General features: G+C 48.0%; 1 long non-coding RNA gene across 1 annotated transcript in view; it reads right to left on the bottom strand.

Moving 5' to 3' along the window:
- The window catches only part of LOC119968805, a 71228-nt gene that overhangs the window by 31144 nt on the left and 21511 nt on the right, over nucleotides 1–18573 (bottom strand). Inside the window, exon 2 of the long non-coding RNA XR_005461244.1 lies at nucleotides 1968–2086. This is a non-coding gene — a long non-coding RNA (uncharacterized LOC119968805). The remainder of the gene's footprint in view (nucleotides 1–1967; nucleotides 2087–18573) is intronic.

The following is an 18573-nucleotide window of genomic DNA, read 5'->3' as shown; positions in this document are numbered from 1 at the left end:
GCCTTCAGCGACTCCAGCAGCTCCACCTTAAGCTCCTGGAAGCAGCGCAGCAGAGTCTCCTGCTGCTCCTGCGCCCACTGCCTCAGCTCCTCAAGGACTCCGCCTGCCGCCATTTTGTTTCTCTTCTCCCGCTTTTCCAGGGGTACTTCCACCGTTTTTCTTCTTACCCCACTCCTGGTCCGGGCCATAGGACCTTAGGGATCGACTCCCCTTCCCACGTCGGGATTCGTCGACAAAGTTCCGTTGGGGGCCCTGAAAAGAGCCCCAAAGTCCGTTATTCACGGGAGCTGCCGATTGTGTGGCTTAGCTCCGCATTGCTGCCACCAGAACTCCAAACTCGTGCCCTTACAAAATGTCGCCTCCACTCGCTCCCACACCGACCCGTGCCCCATTACCCATTTCCTCACCATCGATATATTAGCCGCCCAGTAGTAGTTAATAAAGTTCGGAAGGGTCAAGCCTCCCTCTGCTCGCCCCGCTCAAGAAGGACCTTCTTCACCCTCGGGGTTTTCCCAGCCCATATCAAACCCGAGATCGCCGCATTCATCTTCCTAAAAATTGCCTTCGGGATAAAGATTGGAAGACACTGAAACAGGAACAGAAATCTCGGGAGGACTGTCATTTTCAGTCTGTACCCTCCCCGCCAATGACAAGCGGGACCACTTCCCACCTACGGAAGTCCCCTTTCATTTGCTCAATCAGCCTGCCCAAATTTAGTTTATGAAGCTGACCCCAGTCCCTTGCCACTTGAATCCCCAGGTACCTAATGTGGAGAATGTAATATATTTATGATAATTCACACCGTCTTTGTAAACGCAGTAGCGCTATCCTACCACTAGGGGGAGTAGCTCTGGGAGTACTCAGGAACTTGTACTGGGCTCCACCCTTGGCTCCGCCCACGACTCCTCCCCCTAGTGCAGCTGTATAAATACCCTTGTCCAGAGTCAGCCTGAGTTCACTAAGAGTTCATCAAGGGGTAACAGGCTGGCTCTGAAGTAAGTCGATTAAAGCCTAGATTCATATCGGAAACACGTGTCTGGTGAATTGATGGTTCCATCAATTCCGCCGTCCATAATCACAATGGGCTAAACAGCTGGCTTGTAATGCAGAACACGGCCAGCAGCGCGGGTTCAATTCCCGTACCAGCCTCCCCGAACAGGCGCCGGAATGTGGCTGCTGGGGGCTTTTCACAGTAACTTCATTGAAGCCGACTTGTGACAATAAACGATCATTATTATTATAATATTCAGTCTGGCCCATACATGACTCCAAACCCACAGCGATGCGGTTGACTCCTACCCGCCCTCTGAAATGACCCAGCAAGTCACTCAGTTCAGAAGCAACTTAGTAATGGGCAACAAATGTTGGCCGTGCCAACGATGCCAACAACCCATGAAAGAATAAAGGAAAACAATACTTCAGTCACGTGGCACTGTAGCACCTGAGCTCCTGGTTGTCTTTTGTAAATAAGCCTCTGATTATTACACCCAAACATTACACTTTTATTGGGGTATATCCAGAGTACACCATCCTCACATTGCCCCGTGTCAGGTGGAGCAAATCAGAGGTATCCAGGGTATAAAACGATCCTATTGTTTGGGATGTCATGCGTTTATATTCCGATGATAAACATGATGAGGTATGTCATGACATGCAGACGTGCAGATAATGATATACAGACAGGCATAGACAGGCAGCTAATGAACACAGAGAACAGGACATGACCAATAAGCAGGCAGGACACTCAGGGGTGGTATCTCACTATAAAAGGCACAAAGCACTCACACTCCAGCTTTTTCCACAGGTGACACTTAGAGAGTAGGAAAGGGGCAGATCAGAAGCATCACACCCACCACATGGCCTAGAGCAGACTACTTAGTTAGACTGAGTTACTATAGCAAGATTAGCAGGAGAGTCAAACTCATAGAGAACTGTGCTAATGGTTCAATAAATCACATTGAACTTACTTCAAAGTCTGGAGTATCTTTTGGTCAAAGCTGCATCAAGTTGCAGCCTGTGTTATCCCAGAGTACATAACACATCAAGTTAGATTCCAGGTTGCATTTTGTCGTTGTCCGTTGGTGTCCTGAGGAGATCAAGCATAATTTCTGTTGTCACCTTTGCTTAATGTCTGCTTTACACTGTCTTTAAACTGTCCGTGACCCCCCACTTAAAAAAAAAAAATCACATGAGTGGACCAGGATAGATTTTTGGTGATGTGCACCCCTAGGAATTTGAAACTGCTCACCATCTCTACCTCGGCTCCGTTGTTGCTGACAGGGGTGTGTACAGTACTTTGCTTCCTGAAGTCGATGACCAGCTCTTTAGTTTTGCTGGCATTAAGGGAGAGATTGTTGTCGCTGCACCACTCCACTAGGTTCTCTATCTCCCTCCTGTATTCGGACTCGTCGTTATTCGAGATCCGGCCCACTATGGTCGTATCGCCAGCAAACTTGTAGATCGAGTTGGAACCAAGTTTTGCCATGCAGTCGTGTGTGTACAGGGAGTAGAGTAGGGGGCTAAGTATGCAGCCTTGCGGGGCACCGGTATTGAGGACTATTGTGGAGGAGGTGTTGGTGTTCATTCTTACTGACTGTGGTCTGTTGGTCAGAAAGTCAAGGATCCAGTTGCAGAGTGGAGAGCCAAGTCCTAGGTTTTGGAGCTTTGATATGAGCTTGGCTGGGATTATGGTGTTGAAGGCGGAGCTGTAGTCAATAAATAGGAGTCTGATGTAGGAGTCCTTGTTTTCGAGATGCTCTAGGGATGAGTGTAGGGCCAGGGAAATGGCGTCTGATGTGGACCGGTTGCGACGGTATGCGAATTGAAGTGGGTCAAGGCGTTCCGGGAGTATGGAGGTGATGCGCTTCATGATCAGCCTCTCGAAGCACTTCATTACAACTGACGTCAGGGCCACCGGGCGGTAGTCATTGAGGCATGTTGCCTGGTTCTTCTTTGGTACCGGTATGATGGTGGTCTTCTTGAAGCAGGTGGGGACCTCGGAGTGGAGTAGGGATAGGTTAAAGATGTCTGTGAAAACCTCTGCCAGCTGGTCCGCGCAGGCTCCGAGTGCACGACCAGGGATCCCGTCCGGGCCCATCGCCTTCCGTGGGTTCACTTTCAGGAAGGCCGATCTGACTTCGGAAGCTGTGATGGTGGGTATGGGTGAATTATGGGTTGCTCGATAGCGGATTGTTGGTTACCTGCTCAAACCGAGCATAGAATGCATTAAGTTCATCGGGCAGGGGTGCACTGCTGCCAGAGATACTGCTCGGCTTCGCTTTGTAGCCCGTTATGTTGCTTAGTCCTTGCCACAACCGCCGAGAGTCTGTCTGTGACTCTAGCTTAGTTTGATATTCTCTCTTGGCATCTCGGATGGCTTTGCGGAGGTCGTACCTGGATTTCTTGTATAGGACAGGGTCGTCTGCCTTGAACGCCTCAGATCTGTCCTTCAGTAGGGAGTCAATCTCGCGGTTGAGCCATGGTTTCCGGTTGGGGAACGTACGTACTGCTTTCTTTGGCACGCAGTCGTCCACACATTTGCTGATGAAGTCTGTGACGGTGGTGACATACTCATTTAAGTTAGTCGCTGAGTTCTTAAATATGGACCAGTCCACTGTCTCCAAGCAGTCACGCAAGAGCTCTTCTGTCTCCTCGGACCAGCACTGTACAACCTGCTTAGCTGGATTCTCCCACTTGAGTTTCTGCTTGTAAGCCGGGAGAAGGAGCACAGTCTTATGGTCTGATTTCCCAAAGTGTGGTCGGGGGATGGAACGGTAGGCGCCCTTGATTTTTGAGTAGCAGTGGTCAAGAGTGTTGTCGCCCCTGGTGGTACAGGAGATGTGCTGGTGGAATTTTGGCAGTACACTCTTGAGGTTGGCTTTGTTGAAGTCTCCAGCCACAATGAACAGGGCCTCCGGGTGTTCTGTTTCGTAGTTGTTTATGACTGTGTACAGTTCATCCAGCGCCTTCCTCACTTCTGCCTGGGGTGGGATGTAGACCGCTGTGATAATGGCTGAAGTGAAATCACGTGGAAGATAGTATGGGCGGCACTTTACGGTCACGTATTCCAGGTCTGGGGAGCAGTAGGTCACCAGGGTCACCACATCCAAGCAGCAGGAGGAGTTGATGAGGAGGCAAACCCCTCCACCCTTCGCTTTGCCTGAAGATGCCGTGCGGTCCGCCCGGTGAATAGAGAAGCCTTCAGATTGTATGGCACAGTCCGGTGAGGCGGGGGTGAGCCATGTCTCTGTGAAACAGAGCACACAGCAGTCTCTTACTTCCCGCTGAGAGGTAAGTCTGGCGTTAAGTTCATCCAGCTTGTTTTCAATCGCTTGGACGTTTGCCAGGAGTATGCTGGGGAGAGGGGTCTTGAAACCGCGTTCCTTCAGTCTAACCTGCAGACCGCTGCGTTTCCCTCGCTTTCTCGGTCGGCGGCTGCTGCTGGATGATCCTGCGATCCGATGGGAGACGTCCGCCCTTGTGGAAGGTAGGTGGTTGCATCTGCCGGGGTCCAGGGCGCTGGCGGAGTCCAGGGCGCTAGTGAGGTCCAGGGCGCTGTGTACATTTCCGGGGTTGCGTCTGGCAGGGCCCCGGGCGCTGGTTGAGGTAGTGGGGTTGCTGGGGGGGTGAGATTGCGATCCGGATAGGTCCCGGCGTTCTGCGGGCGCGGGAATACCTTGCAGCGTGTTCGGGTCCTCGTGCGCGGTCTCCATTGTTTTTGGGGTCCTGGGTCGTGGGCAGGGGCTTGGTGGTGGGAGACCCTGGGCTGGGGGTGGGGACCCTCCCCTGGAGTGGACCCCCATGGGGGGTTGGGGGGGGGAGGAGGCGCTGGGATCGGCAACCGTGGGGGCAACTGCTCACGGCACCACCATGCCAACCTCAGGATCGTGTGTACACATTTCGGGGGCGACCCTTGCCCCTACCCATCTGCCCCACCAATCACACCTAACCCCCAACGACTGCTGAGGCCCCAGGCTGCGCGGCTGAAGGCTGCTAATATGGAATACTGCGGCCGTCACCCCTGCGGTGTTGGCCTGGGTGGCACCACCCCCTGCGCCTGCAGGTGCTGAATGCTCGCCATCATCCCCTCTTGTCGTCCCTGGCTCTCTGACTGCACCTGCACTATGGCTGGGACTGGATGTTCCAGAAGCTTGGGACCCGTCTGGACGGCAGCTGGTTCTTCGGGCTGGCCTGCCCTCCGACTGTCTGGCCCCTCGGACACTCCGACCTCCACTGGCTGTTAATGTATCTGCTTCCACAACCTCCCCTGGCAACGCGTCCCAGGCACTCACTGTGGTGGTATGATTTGCATAGCTGTCTGCCATTGGTGCAGAACACTGGCTTACCATTGGCCCTGGTCGGTCATGTGCCTTTCGACCGATTGGTTGAGACCAGTCATGTGACGGCTCTCCGATTGGCCGAGAGGCTGAGTTAACCACGCCTCCATACCGAGGTATAAATAGTCACAACGCCCGGCGGTCGTCCATTTATTGTAGTCGACCGCAGGGCTAAGTTCTAGCTTATTAAAGCCTAACTTTTGTACAACAACTCGTCTCACATGCGATTGATGGCTCATCACTCACCACCCTCTGTGTAAAAACAAAACCTGCCCCGCACGTCTCCTCTAAACTTTGCCTCACGGAACTTAAACCAATGCCCCCTGGTGACTGACCCCTCCTCTCTAGGAAAGAGTGCCTGCCCATCCGCTCTATCTATGCCCCTCATAATCCTGTAGACCTCTATTAGGTCGCCCTCATCCCGGGCCGGGACATAGGGTCATGCTTCTCTCCTCCAGGGCATCCGGGAGGGTTTCCAGCTCCGTCTTCAGCATTCCTGAGCCATGGCGCTGCTCCCCTTCTGTGTTGGCTGGAATGGTGTGCAGGGGGTAGCGGGGGTACTGTTTTAAGTGCGGCTGCGGCGTTTGAGCTTCGTGAGTGCCAATCACGGACCCGATGAATCTGGCACCGTTTTTCCTGGAATTGATTGCATTCCACGTGGCGACGGTGCTAGCCCCTTTAAAGTAGCTGTCATAAAATGCCACATTTCATAGAATCATAGAATTTACAGTGCAGAAGAAGGCCATTCGGCCCATTGAGTCTACACCGACCCTTAGAAAGAGCACCCCATGCCTCCACCCTATCCCCCTAACACAGTAACCCCACCTAACCTTTTTGGACACTAAGGGGCAATTTAGCATGGCCAATCCGCCGAACCTGAAATGAAATGAAATTCGCTTATTGTCACAAGTAGGCTTCAAATGAAGTTACTGTGAAAAACCCCTAGTCGCCACATTCCGGCGCCTGTTCAGGGAGCCTGGTACGGGAATTGAACCGTGCTGCTGGCCTGCCTTGGTCTGCTTTCAAAGCCAGCGATTTAGCCCTGTGCTTGGACTGTTGGAGGAAACCAGAGCACCAGGAGGAAACCCACGCAAGCACAGGGAGAACGTGCAGACTCCGCACAGACAGTGACCCAAGCTGCGAATTGAACTTGGGACCCTGCAGCTGTGAAGCAACTGTGCTAACGGCCATGCTACCATTTCCTCCGCTGGCGTCGACACTTAGCCTCAAAAACGGAGCATCCAACCTATTGTATTTCAGCTCATCACATGCTGGGATTGTTTGAACATGTGACTAGATGTTATTAAAGGCACTCCCAGACTTTGCAAAATATTAGCAGCGTTCAGCAGTTCAGCTGGGCCTGAGGTCATGTGGTTTGCATTTTTAAAAAATATTTTTATTTTCTTCCTTTTTCACATTTTTCTCCCAAATTTGCACCCATTATCAATAAACAATAATCAGTAATGAATATAATGTTAATCCCATCCTCCCACCAAACCCCACACGTTAGCCCCAGTGGCGTGCAGAGGTCTGGTGATGCCCGGGGCAATCTTGATTGTATGCCCCAAAGACTCAAGTATAAGGCCTAATATACTGAGAAATATTGTGAGAAAGGAAAACATTTTGAATATATAAACACAGATGAAACATGAAATAAACGCTTTATTCGATTTTAATATAAATCAATCAAATTTATTAAGTTCTTTTCCCCAAATGATACCTCCTGTCACAAAACACCTAAACTACTTCACTTTTTACATCAGCTGTGAGAAATTCTTTTTCAATGCTTATTAAAGCCAGGTTGGTCAGTCGCTCCTGTGACATAGAAGACCTCAGATATGTTTTTATTAATTTCAGTTTTGAAAATGACCTTTCACAGCTTGCGACTGAAAATGCGATTGTAAGCAGTAATCTGTATGAAACACACAGCGTCGGAAAGACATCCCTCCAATACTGCAGTAAAGACTCCAGAGCATCTTTAGGATCAGGGGGAACTCTATTCCCTCCAGCTCGAAGGAGCATCACAAAATCAATAATTTTGTCATATAACTGAATTGCAACCACATCATTGTCATAATAATTTGCAAAGTCTGAACATTCCTTTTTTAATTTCTCTCTTTCTTGTTCATCTTCAATCACTCCTGAATTCAAGTTCAGAAGAAAAGAAAATCGGTCACTGAGTCTTTGAAGACGGACACTGCGGTCTTCAATTTCAGTTTTTAATCTGTTCACAATCTCTACCATTACTCTATTCATTTCTTCTTGTGCCGTCAGTCCACTATCTCTTGCTGACTCTCCAGGCATTATTCTTCTTCTCCTTGTTCGTGCAATTGGTATTCCCCAATTTTGACAATATTCATTGGCTAAATCTATTGCATTGTGGATAATTTCGTCATTCTTCAAATTCAAGATATGAATAAGTCCTCTCAGATCACAAGAAGCTTCATGGAACCCCATTTTCGGATCCTGCAAACGTTTTGAGACTTTATCCACTGATGATAAAACTGAGTACCAAAAATTTAATAAAGCTATAAACGGGAACTGTTGAATAGAGTTCAGTAGCGATCCTGCATCAGATTTAGTTTCCCTTGAAAATTCTCCTTCCAGCAGGTGTTGAAGGCTTGCAATAACGTTGTCACACTCTTCGTGGATTACTTGCACAGCATCATGGCTGGAACTCCATCTTGTGTCACACTGTCTTTTCACAGTCCGAGTGACAAATGATTTTAACACTTCCCAACGAGAAGTAGATGAAGAAAAAAAAGTAAAGAGTTTTTCTAGAATGCCAAAAAATGTAACAACAACAGGTTGCACCTCACTTGCATGGACACAGGACAAATTGAGGCTGTGGTTCTCGCAGTTCACAAACACAGCTTTTGGGTTAACTTCAAGAATTTTTTGTTGAACACCTCCTCTCACTCCAGCCATAACTGCTGCGTTATCATATGCTTGACCACGACAGTCATTCATGGAAATTTTGTCTTCTTCCAATTTTTCCTGAATTTTATTTACCAGGCTGACTGCATCTTTCTTGTTGACTTGAAAAAATCCCAGAAATGTCTCCTTTATTTCTACTTTTCTGTTTTCATCAATATGAACGTAACGCAGAATTTCAGAAACCTGATCTTCATGGGCAATATCTGGAGTTGAATCCAGCATTATGCTAAAATATTTTGCGTCCTTAATTTCGGAAATTATATTTTTCTTGACAGTTTCACCAAGAAGATTGATTATTTTGTTTTGAATTCTGTTGGACAAGTAGGTGACACTTTTTGGTTTCTCTTTCCCTCTCTGCAAGTGTTTTGCTAAGATGTCATCATATTTGGCCAAAAGTCTGATTGTTGCTAGAAAGTTTCCTGTATTTTCACTGACTGTCTCCCCTGGCTCTGATAACCCAGATATTCCTTCTCCTCGCTGTCCACGATAGGCCAGATTCTGTTTTGCCAGAAAGGATATAACCTCGACAATCCGTTCAGTTATAGCTTTCCATCTTTTCTTTTCAGCAGACATTTGCTGTTGAAGTTCAGCATCTATCGTAGTTGAATGATGGAGTCGAACTACGAGGTTCAGGTATTCCCTCATGTGAGCTCTATGAGAAGGGCTTTTTTCATGGTCAGGTATTGTTGGATTTAATTTTCTCCAAGTGGAGAAACCGTCTTCCTTTCCAAAGTTTAACACAGACGACAAATGCTCCTTTGAAAACAAAAAGCAAACAAAACAGTAGCATGCTTTCCGATATGGAAAGTATAACAACTATTTTCTCTCCACAATTTCTCAGTTTCTGGAAACTTTATCAAACCACTGTTTGGAAAATAATCTCCCATCCTTCTCAGCAAATGGACCACTTTTATTCTGATATCTTTCAGGGCCATGTTGTAATATTGTCATCTTCAAATGATCTGGAATCGGTTTCTTCAAACAGCCAAAATCGCTTCTTTGCAAAAATATGCAAAAATCTTCTTTATTTTCTTCACATGGATCATCATCCTGACAACGAGACTGAGGAGAGAGAGTATTATGTTCTGACCGAGCTGAATCCGTATCAGAAAAATCCTTCTCTGCACCCACATCATCTTTTACTTCTCCAGGTTCTCCTACTTCTTCTTTACTTATTTTTATCCATGCATCTAATGCCCCTCTTTGATGGGACTCTTCTTCAACTCTGGCCCTCTTTTTTTTCCTGTTCTGTGCTCCACTCGGTTGTACACGAAATACTCGTAACATTTCATTTTCTATCTCAAAAACCGTAAGACGCATGAGAAAATGGGAAGAAAATGGTAAACAATCGGTCAGTTGCAGACGGATAAACCATATTTCATTTCTTTGTTCCTTCGTATCAAATTATTTCACACTGATTCTCCACTGATAATTTTGTGCAATTTATATCATAGACTTGCAAATTAGTGGTATCTGTATTCGAATATTAGCATGTTAAGGAATAAATGTCTCCTATTCCGAGATTAAATGCCATAGCAGTCCTCTGATCATCCAGGCTTCACTCTTACTACATCCCACGTAAATATTTCATTAAATATCGCCAAAAAACCTATAAAAACCGTAGTTACACCTGTTCTAGAGCTATTCACTGACATGAGTAGGTAAAAGAACTAATCTAGATGCACAAAAAGCTGAAGAAAAGACGAGTTATGACTCGAGGAAACGCAGGAACGAACAGCCATGTCTGCTTGTTGCTTTTGATGGTTGCACCACGTACATCATCCGCATGCGTGTGGGGGGATGGGGAGAAGGACCATTTTCTCTAGACAGAAAGGGTACACCATGTTAAAGGAATAAAGGGCTAACAACTGGCTCTGCAGTGTGGTGAGCCTCCAAAAATTGATTTATCACCGCTGAAATTTTAAAATTACTATCTTATTTCCTTCTCAGGGGCAGCACGGTGGCCTAGTGGTTAGCACAACCGCCTCACGGAACTGAGGTCCCAGGTTCGATCCCGGCTCTGGGTCAATGTCCGTGTGGAGTTTGCACATTCTCCCCGTGTCTGCATTGGTTTCGCCCCCACAACCCAAAAAATGTGCAGAGTAGGTGGATTGGCCACGCTAAATTGTCCCTTAATTGAAAAAAATAATTGGGTAATCTAAAAAAAATTTTTAAAATTAAAAAAAAAAAAAAAATTTTTTTTTTAATTTTTTTTTTTCCTTCTCTGATTGGATGCCCCCATCCAATGGATGCCCGGGGCCAATGCACCGTCGCCCCCCCCCCCCCCCCCCCTCTGCACGCCACTGGTTAGCCCCCATGTTAACATAAACAAATGACAAAAAAGGAATCAGGAATCACCCATAGTCACCATTAACACATACAGCCCCCCTCCCCCCAATCCTCCCAACCACACCCCCCCCCAATAATGTTTGATGTTATCCAGTTCTTGAAAGTGCACAAATGGATAATGCCCATGAATTGTAGAACCCCTCCATCCTTCTCCTCAGTTCAAACTTAACCTTCTCAAGAGTCAAGAATTCCAACAGGTCCCCCGCCATGCCAGGGTGGAGAGGTTGCTCTCTATCCCATCAGGATCTGCCTTCGGGCGATCAACGAGGCGAAGGCTACATCTGCCTCCGCACCCGTTTCCAACCCCGGCTGGTCCGACACCCTGTATATGGCCTCCCGATGGCCCGGGTCCAGTTTCACGTGCATGACTTTAGAGATAGAAAAGTCATGTAAAAAAGACAATGTAATAATAATCATGGGGGAATTCAATATGCAGGGAGACTAGGAAAATCAGGTTGGTAGTGGATCCCAAGAAAAGGAATTTGTAGAATGCCTAAGAGATGGGTTTTTTGAGCAGCTTGTGACAGAGCTGTGGTGATCCTCGCCTGAGTGTGACCAGAAGGGACTGGTGGGACATGGGAGTACCACCAGGGGGCAGCGCGGGGACACATAAAAGGAACGCCGAAGGCCCGCCTTGGCACTTGAACCGGAGGGTTGAAGAGGCAAGGTGTGGAAGTTAACTCTGGGCTGCTAGTCTGTCTTGGGCCTAGTTGCAGAACATTGAAGAGCAGCATTTTCTCAAGTGCAATTCTGTAATTTATTGTGGGGCACAATAAATCATTCTTTAACCTAAAGACGACTTCGAGCATTCTTTCAAGAAGCATAACATGGTACAGGAGTGGCTTCTCTGAACTGAAGGAACCAGCGCTACCAGCAAGACAAAGAAAATAAAACCAAAAAGAAGCAACAGCAACAGGCAGGCCACCAGACTTTGCAGCCTCTCAACTCCAGACGACTTTCTGAAACAATGGAACACACGCTGCTTCCAGGGCCAATGAGAGCTACAGGTAATTTAAATTACAATTGGAAAATGTTTAAACAACAATTTGAGATGTACTTGTTAGCTCAGGACTTACATACAGCCACCGATGAAAAAAAAATTGCACTTTTAATCAGATCGGGTGGCCAGCAAGTGGTAGACACATATACTCTTTCACATATGCGGATACTGAAGACAAAACTAAGTTTCAAGTGATAATCGCAAAATATGATGAACACTGTAAGTCTCAATCCAATGAGATCATTGAAAGATTCACCCTCCGTCACAGACTCCAAAAAAACGGGGAGACTATCTCCCACTTTGTGACAGATCTACGCTTGCTGGCACAAGGCTGCAACTTTGGTGATTTAACAAACTCACTCATCAGAGATCAGCTAATCTATGGTCTTGCTGACGGAAATCTAAGAGAATCACTAATACTACAAAACGATTTAACTCTAAAAACTACCATAGATAAATGCTTGCTACAGGAGCAGAAAAAGCAGCAGGTACAGGAGCTATTTGAAAAACATTCCTTACAAAACACTCACCACGATGCAGATATAAAGATGGTGGCTTCCCCTCACAGGTCGTCTCTTCCGTTCTCCAGGCCGTCTCTTCCATTCTCCGGCCCGTCTGCGCATGCGCATCCTCCTGAAAGACGCGATCCCGGAAGTGATCGGTCCGCGCATGCGCACTACTCACAATACCGGCCCTGGACTGAAAACCGCAATGCGCATGCGCGAACGCAACATACGCCTGACGTCATGACGTGTCATTATTGCGGCTCCTCCCACTTAAAAGGGCAATGTCCTGCTCAAGGAAAAAGGTGCAGAAAGTGTTCAAAAATGAATCACTTCGCCTCCCAATGTCAATCCACAGCCAAATATCACTCATCCACGCAACGGCACGGCAACCTGAAGGTCCGCACAGTTGATGTCATGAACACTCAGGCACCCGACGACAATTTTTCCGACCATGAAGAATTCAACTTCTGGGAACACACGTACACCATTGGAATTATTAATGCCACAGCGGGACCACAGGAGCTGATGACACAACCTCGACACGTGCATGCCATCAACTCTGCAAGTGAATGGACTGCTACGGTGCGCGTACATGACTTCCCCATCACGTTCAAACTGGACACGGGAGCCTCAGCAAACTTGCTAACGAGCAAAGATCTCGCATCTGTCCCAGGGACGCACGAGGTGTTACCTGCCGCATGCAAGCTGACTGACTACAACGGCAACCAGATCATCTCAAAGGGATCCTGCCACCTACAAGTTGCCAACAAAACAGTCGCAACAGGCCTACGATTTGAAATTGTAGAAGACAACAGATCCTCACTGCTAGGTGCTCAAGCCTGCACGGATTTGCGGCTAATTCAACGGATTTTCATGCACACGGCTGCATCATCACGCATTACCGAGGACATCCAACTGCTCCTCACCAACTACCCCGACGTCTTCTCGGGCATGGGTACACTGCCCTACACGTACAGAATCTTGCTCAAAGAGAATGCCATACCGGTCGTTCATGCCCCACGCAGGGTGCCGGCTCCATTGCGGGACAAGCTACGATCCGAACTTCAACGTCTCCAAACTCAAGGCGTCATCTCACGAGTCACACAGCCGACTGACTGGGTCAGCTCGCTGGTGTGCGTCAAGAAGCCATCTGGTGATCTTCGGATCTGTCTAGATCCCAAAGACCTGAATAAGAACATTCGCAGGGAACACTACCCTATCCCCAAGCGCGAGGAAATCACGAGCGAAATGGCACAAGCTCGAATCTTCACCAAACTGGATGCATCACAGGGGTTCTGGCAAATGCAGCTCGATGAGTCCAGCCGCCTGCTGTGCACCTTCAACACGCCGTTTGGAAGGTACTGCTATAATCGGATGCCCTTCGGCATTATATCTGCATCCGAAATATTTCACAGAATCATGGAGCAGATGGTAGAAGGCATCGAAGGCGCACGTGTCTATGTGGATGACATCATCATATGGTCAACGACAGAGGAAGACCATATTGCGAGGGTGAAGCAAGTCTTCCAGAGGATCCACCACTATGGACTGAAGCTCAACCGGGCCAAGTGCACTTTCGCACAGTCCTCTCTGACCTTCCTGGGCGACACTATATCAGAGCACGGGGTGAAGCCGGACGCTGAGAAGATCGCTGCAATTCAGAGCATGCAGCGACCACAGGACAAGAAAGCAGTTCTAAGGTTCCTGGGATTCGTCAACTTCCTCGGTAAATTCATACCCAACCTAGCAGCACGGACGACGGCGTTGAGGAACGTGACAAGGAAGGACACGGAGTTTGCCTGGACCCAAGCTCACCAAGATGAATGGGATGATCTGAGACACCAGTTGATGGCAGTTCCAACGCTTGCATTTTTTGACCCGGCGAAACCTACCAAGATCTCCACTGACGCCAGTCAACATGGGATTGGTGCTGTGCTACTGCAACAGGATGACCAGTTGGACTGGGTTCCAGTGGCTTACGCTTCACGAGCGATGACTGCCACAGAGTGCAGGTATGCACAGATAGAAAAGGAGTGCCTAGGGCTAATCACAGGCATGACCAAATTCCACCACTATGTGTACGGTCTTCCCACTTTCATCGTGGAAACGGATCATAGGCCGCTGGTCAATATCATCGACAAGGACCTCAATGATATGACACCGCGCCTACAACGCATGATGATGAAGTTGCGCAGGTACGACTTCACGCTGGTCTACACCCCTGGCAAGGACCTTGTGATAGCTGACACGTTATCACGAGCCATGGACGCTGACAACCCGCCACTGGCTTCCATCAATGATGTGGAAGCTCATGCACAGTGGTGCAAGGAGACGCTCCCGGCAACGGACGAGAGGCTGCAGCAAATTCGTCAGGCGACACAGGAGGACGCCACCCTCCTTCAAGTCCTACACAACCTTCAACATGGCTGGCCAAAGGGGCGGTGCCCACAGTTCCAAAACGTCAAGACTGAACTATCCGTGGACGATGGAATTATACTGCGAAACGACAGAATCGTCATCCCAATGGCGCTCCGGCCGGACATCCTCCACAGGATTCACGAGGGGCACCTTGGTGCCGAAAAGTGCAAGAGGAGAGCGCGACAATCTGTTTACTGGCCAGGGATTAACGAGGACATTACAAACATGGTGCTCACTTGTGACACGTGCCAAAGACATCGCGGACCGGCACAATGCAAGGAGCCACTGCAGCAGCATGAGATGGCCACGTCACCATGGGACAAAGTGGGCATTGACCTGTTCCACTCCATGGGCCGCAACTATGTTCTGATTATTGACTACTACTCCAACTTTCCGGAAGTCCTGCAACTCCTGGATCTCACAGCCGCAGCCGTCATCAAGGCCTGCAAAGAAACTTTCTCCAGACATGGCATCCCACGGACGGTCATGTCCGACAATGGTCCTTGTTTTGCCAGCTGGGATTGGACGGACTTCGCCAAGCATTACAATTTCCAGCATATAACATCGAGTCCTCACTTTCCGCAATCAAATGGCAGGGTGGAGAAAGGTGTCCACATAATTAAACAACTCATCAGCAAGGCTGCAGACTCAAAATCCGACGTACACTTGGCCCTCTTGTCGTACCGATCGTCACCTTTGAGCTCGGGACTATCACCAGCTCAGATGCTTTTCAACAGGGATGTGCGGACAACATTACCGGCACTACAATTCACCAATCCCGATCACTCGCCTGTCCTGGATAAAATGCGTCACCAACGGCAAGTGCAAAAGCAGCACTATGACAAGCAGACCAAGGTACTGCAACCATTGGCCATCAATGACACGGTGAGGTTGCGAAACCCGGCTGGGGGCTGGTCCAAAATGGCGGTGGTCCTCCGCCAAATGTCGCCACGGTCCTACGTCGTGCAGTCGGATGATGGAAAAATGGTTCAACGAAATCGGCGAGACCTTCTGAAAGTCACACCTCGTCCACGGGTCTTTCCCACACTCGATCTGCAGGACACACTGGATCCACAGGACGCTGTCATACATCATCCTGACACCCCAGCAGCAGATGTCCACACGGACACAGACGACCCTGGATCTCCATGCCCACTCAGGAGGTCTACACGGATCAGACGTGCACCTGACCGTCTGAACCTGTGAACATGGACTGACGAATGCATTGCCCTGCCCTGTTGTGTGTATATATATATAAACCTAACTGTTTACATTTGTGTTTTGTTACAGCTCTGCAACTACGAAAAAAAAAAGTGAAAAAAAGTGAAAAAGGGGGATGTGGTGATCCTCGCCTGAGTGTGAACAGAAGGGACTGGTGGGACATGGAAGTACCACCAGGGGGCAGCGCGGGGACACATAAAAGGAACGCCGAAGGCCCGCCTTGGCACTTGAACCGGAGGGTTGAAGAGGCAAGGTGTGGAAGTTAACTCTGGGCTGCTAGTCTGTCTTGGGCCTAGTTGCAGAACATTGAAGAGCAGCATTTTCTCAAGTGCAATTCTGTAATTTATTGTGGGGCACAATAAATCATTCTTTAACCTAAAGACGACTTCGAGCATTCTTTCAAGAAGCATAACAAGAGCCTACGAGGGAACAGGCAATTTCGGATTTGGTGATGTGTAATGAGGCAGACTTGATAAGGGAACTTAGGTGAAGGAACCCTGAGGGAGCAATGACCACAATATGATAGAATTTAACCTGCAGTTTGAGAGGGAGAATCTGGAATCAGGTGCAACAATATTACAATTAAATAAGGGTAACTACAAAGACATGAGGGAGTAGCTGGCCAGAATTAATTGGAGCCGAGCAGGGAAGACAGTGGAACAGCAATGGCAGGAGTTTTTGGGGGTTATTCGGGAGACACAACAGAAATTCATCTCAAGGAGGAGGAAACATGCTAAGGGGAGGACAAGGCATCCATGGTTGACGAGGGAAGTCAAGGACAACATAAAAGCTAAAGAAAAAGAATACAAAGTGGCAAGGATTAGTGGGAAGCCAGAGGATTGGGACGTCTTTAAAAGAGAGCAGAGGACAACTAAAAAAGCAATAAGGGGGATAAGATGAAATATGAGTGCAAGCTAGCTAGTAATATAAAATAACACAGGAAGAGATTTTTTCAATATATAAAAGGTAAGAGAGAGGCAAAAATAGACATTGGACCACTGGAAAATGTGGCTGGAGAAGTAATAATAGGAAACAAAGAAATGGCAGAGGAACTGAATAGTTACTTTGCATTAGTCTTCACAGTGGAAGATACCAGTGGGATGCCAGAGCTCCAGGAGAATCGGGGCAGAGGTGCGTGCAGTGGTCATCACTAGGTGGATAAATCACCTGGACCAGGTGGACTACGCCCCAGGGTTCTAAAGGAGATAGCTGAGGAGATTGTGAGGCATTGGTGGTGATCTTTCAGGAATCACAGGAGGCAGGAAGGGACCCAGAGGACTGGGAAGTGGCTAATGTAACACTGCTGTTTAAGAAGGGAGGGAGGCAGAAGACGGGAAGTTATAGGCTGGTTAGCCTGACTTCGGTCATTGGAAGATTTTAGGGTCCATTATTAAAGATGAGATTGCGGAGTACTTGGAAGTGCATGGTAAAATAGGACTGAGTCAGCATGGCTTCGTCAAGGGAAGGTCATGTCTGACAAATCTGTTAGAGTTCTTTGAGGCGGTAACAAGGAAGTTAGAAGGAGAACCAATAGATGTGATTTATTTTGATTTTTAGAAGGCCTTTGACAAGGTACCGCATAGGAGATTGTTAAATAAGTTAAGAGCCCATGGTGTTAAGGGTAAGATCCTGGCATGGAAGACATGCAGAAGGCTGAGAGTGGGGATAAAGGGTCTTTTTCAGGATGGCAGCCAGTAACTAGTGGTGTAGTGGTGTGCCTCAGGGGTCCGTGCTGGAACCACAACTTTTCACAATATACATTAATGATCTGGAAGAAGTAACTGAAGGCACTGTTGCAAAGTTTACAGATGATACAATGATCTGTAGAGGAGCAGGTAGTATTGAGGAAGCAAGGGGCTGCAGAAGGATTTGGACAGGCTAGGAGAGTGGGCAAAGAGTGGCAGATGGAATACAATGTGGAAAAGTGTGAGGTTATGTATTTTGGAAGGAGCAATGGACTCATAGACTATTTTCTAAATGGGGAAATGCTTAGGAAGTCAGAAGCACATTAGGAGTCCTTGTTCAAGATTCTCTTAAGGTTAATGTGCAGGTTCAATCAGCAGTAAGGAAGGCAAATGCAATGCTAGCATTCATGTCGAGAGGGTTAGAATACAAGACCAGGGATGTACTTCTGAGGCTGTATATGGCTCTGGTCAGACCCCATTTGGAGTACTGTAAGTAGTTTGGGGCCACGTATTCAAGGAAGGATGTGCTGGCCTTGGAAAGGGTCCAGAGGAGAATCACAAGAATGATCCCTGCAATGAAGAGCTTGTCGTATGAGGAACTGTTGAGGACTCTGGGTCTGTACTCGTTGGAGTTTAGAAGGATGAGGGGGGGGATCTTATTAAAACTTACAAGATACTGTGAAGCCTGGATGGAGTGGACGTGGAGGGGATGTTTCCACTTGCAGGAAAAACTAGAACCCGAGGACACAATCTCAGACTAAAGGGACAATCAGTTAAAACAGAGATGAGGAGGAATTTCTTCAGACAGAGAGTGGTGAATCTTGTGGAACTCTTTGCCACAGAAGACTGTGGAGGCCAAATCACTGATGGTCTTTAAGACAGAAATAGATAGGTTCCTGATCAATAAAGGGATCAGGGATTGTGGGGAGAAGCAAGAGAATGGAGATGAGAAAAATATCAACCATGACTGAATGGCAGAGCAGACACGATGCACCTAGTGGCCTAATTCTGTTCTTATGGTTTTATGGTCTTTTGCAAATGAAGGCATAGCCAGCACCACAGTGGAGCGAGGAAAATCAGACATGCACAAGAAATCAAAATTGGAGGTGCCCAGTGAACCC

The sequence above is a fragment of the Scyliorhinus canicula genome, chromosome 7 (genome assembly GCF_902713615.1).
Source record: "Scyliorhinus canicula chromosome 7, sScyCan1.1, whole genome shotgun sequence".
Lineage (NCBI taxonomy): Eukaryota > Metazoa > Chordata > Chondrichthyes > Carcharhiniformes > Scyliorhinidae > Scyliorhinus > Scyliorhinus canicula.
Note: the sequence above shows the minus strand (reverse complement) of the source record. Positions and strands in the feature narration are given on the sequence as shown.